Below are 2,500 nucleotides of genomic sequence, written 5' to 3' on the forward strand. Positions count from 1 at the left end.
CTGTCCCATTTTGTCCCGAGCCTTACTAAGGCCGTCCCATGCGCGTCCCGTGCCGTCCGAGCCTTACCAAGGCCGACCCATGCCTTACCAAGGTCGTCCCATCGATCTCGGAGGAAGTACATCATAACATCGGAATACACCCCGACATCGATATCGGAGAAAGTACATCATCATAACATCGGATCGGATGCGTATCCGTCCAAGTGCCATCGACACTTCGAGAAGTTCGGACCTAGCTTCCTAGCATGTTGATGCGTCGGTGCTAATGGGGACATAAAGATCCCACGACGTTCCGAACGGAAGTAGCCGAAGTGTTCCGTGCGTGTGAACTCCATTGTCCCATGTGCCGGCTCTTGACTCCTAAGATGTCCCATGTGAAGGCCCTTCATGGCTAAGAATGTCCCGTGCAACGTCCCTTGATGATCCCCATAAGGTGTCCCATGTGCGTCCCATGCCGTGCCCAGCCTTACCAAGGCCGTCCCATGCTGTCCCATGCGCGTCCCGTGCCGTCCAAGCCTCACCAAGGCCGTCCCAGGCCATCCCGAGCCTTAGCAAGGCCGTCCCGTGCTGTCCCATGCCGTCCCGAGCCTCACCGAGGCCGTCCCGTGCCTCACCAAGGCCGTCCCGTGCTGTCCCATGCCGTCCCGAGCCTCACCAAGGCCGTCCCGTGCTGTCCCATGCCGTCCCGAGCCTCACCAAGGCCGTCCCGTGCTGTTCCATGCCGTCCCGAGCCTTAGCAAGGCCGTCCGATGCGCGTCCCGTGCTGTCCCATCCGTCCCGAGCCTTAGCAAGGCCGTCCCATGCGCGTCCCATGCCGTCCCGAGCCTTAGCAAGGCCGTCCCATGCGCGTCCGATGGGATTCCCGAGCTTTACCAAGGGCGTCCCGTGCTGTCCCATGCCGTCCCGAGCCATAGGGACGCTGTCCCGTGCGCGTCCCGTGCTGTCCCATGCGCGTCCCCTGCTTTGGCTCGGCTGGCCCGTGCATTCTATGGGGTCGTGGGACATTTCGAAACCCACCCGGGCCATTTCGACTCTCTCTTCGTTTGTACTATTGAGGTATTATTTATGAATTATTGGAGAAAAGAAACGGAAGAAAATATTTTTTTTTTCTATTTTTTATGAATTTTCCGGTGTTTATTCACTTAAAAATTCATAGAAAAATAAATATTTATCGGAATCGCTATTATAATATATCAAAAAAATCCTTGCGAAAAGGCCTTTCCAACGAGTATAAGTTTGCTGGATTCCGACGAGTAACGAGGGAGTAAAGGCCCAGTATGCTTGGTTAAAAAATTGATGTTTCCTTGTGAAAATAGGCAAAACAATAACTTTGCACTATAAGGGGGAGGGTTGAGCTCCTTCCCCAGAGCGTGCACAGCACTTGTGCTGGCACGTTCCCTAGTGCTCGCCAAGCACCATAGGGCATCCAAAGGGCAAAGCTCGGCCTACTACATGATGGGAAGCTTCTAATATGTCGGAATACGAAGAGATTTCGTGCGACCCGAAGCTCGGCTCGGGCGTCCCGGCCTGTCCCGAGCTGTGCCGAGCGCGTCCCAGGCCGTCCCGAGCCAAGTCTCGGGCGTCCCAGGCCGTCCCGAGCCAAGTCTCGGGCGACCCAGGCCGGCCCGAGCAAAGTCTCGGACTTCCCAGGCCGTCCCGAGCCACGTCCCGGGCGTCCCAGGCCGTCCCGAGCCAAGTCTCGGACGTCCCAGGCCGTCCCGAGCAAAGTCTCGGACGTCCCAGGCCGTCCCGAGCAAAGTCTCGGGCGTCCCAGGCCGTCCCGAGCTGTGCCGAGGCCGTCCCAGGCCGTCCCGAGCAAAGTCTCGGGCGTCCCAGGCCGTCCCGAGCTGTGGCAAGGGCGTCCCAGGCCGTCCCGAGCTGTGCCGAGGCCGTCCCGAGCCTAGTCTCGGGCGTCCCAGGCCGTCCCGAGCTATTGCGAGGGCGTCCCAGGCCGTCCCGAGCCAAGTCTCGGGCGTACCTGGCCGTCCCGAGCTGTAGCGAGGGCGTCCCATGCCGTCCCGGGCTGTCCCATGCGCGTCTCGTGCCGGCCCGAGCAACAGCTCGGGCGTCCCGTGCCTCGGCCCTTCCAAGTGGTGCTTCGTCGGACATCTCGATATCCACTCGAGCATTTTCGACCTTTCTCCATATGTGGGTGTGTGGGTATTTATCAGGAATATTGGAGAAAGAATCGGGAAAAAAATATTTTTTTCCTATTTTTTTTGAATTTTTAATTGTTTATTCACTTAAAAATTCATAAAAAAATAAATATTTATCGGAATCGCTATTATTATATATCAAAAGAATCCTTGTGAAAAGACCTTTCCAACGAATGCAAGTTTGTTGGATTTGGACGAGTAACGAAGGAGCAAAGGCCGAGTATGCTTGGTTAAAAATTTGATGTTTCCTTGTGAAAATAGGGAAAACAATAACTTTGCACTATATAGGGGAGGGGTGAGCTCCCTCCCCAGGCCGTGCACAGCCCTTGGGCTGGCAGGTGCCT

The sequence above is a fragment of the Eschscholzia californica genome, unplaced genomic scaffold (assembly GCF_041429995.1).
Source record: "Eschscholzia californica isolate CP2 unplaced genomic scaffold, dmEscCali1.0.p SCAF_58, whole genome shotgun sequence".
Taxonomy (NCBI): domain Eukaryota; kingdom Viridiplantae; phylum Streptophyta; class Magnoliopsida; order Ranunculales; family Papaveraceae; genus Eschscholzia; species Eschscholzia californica.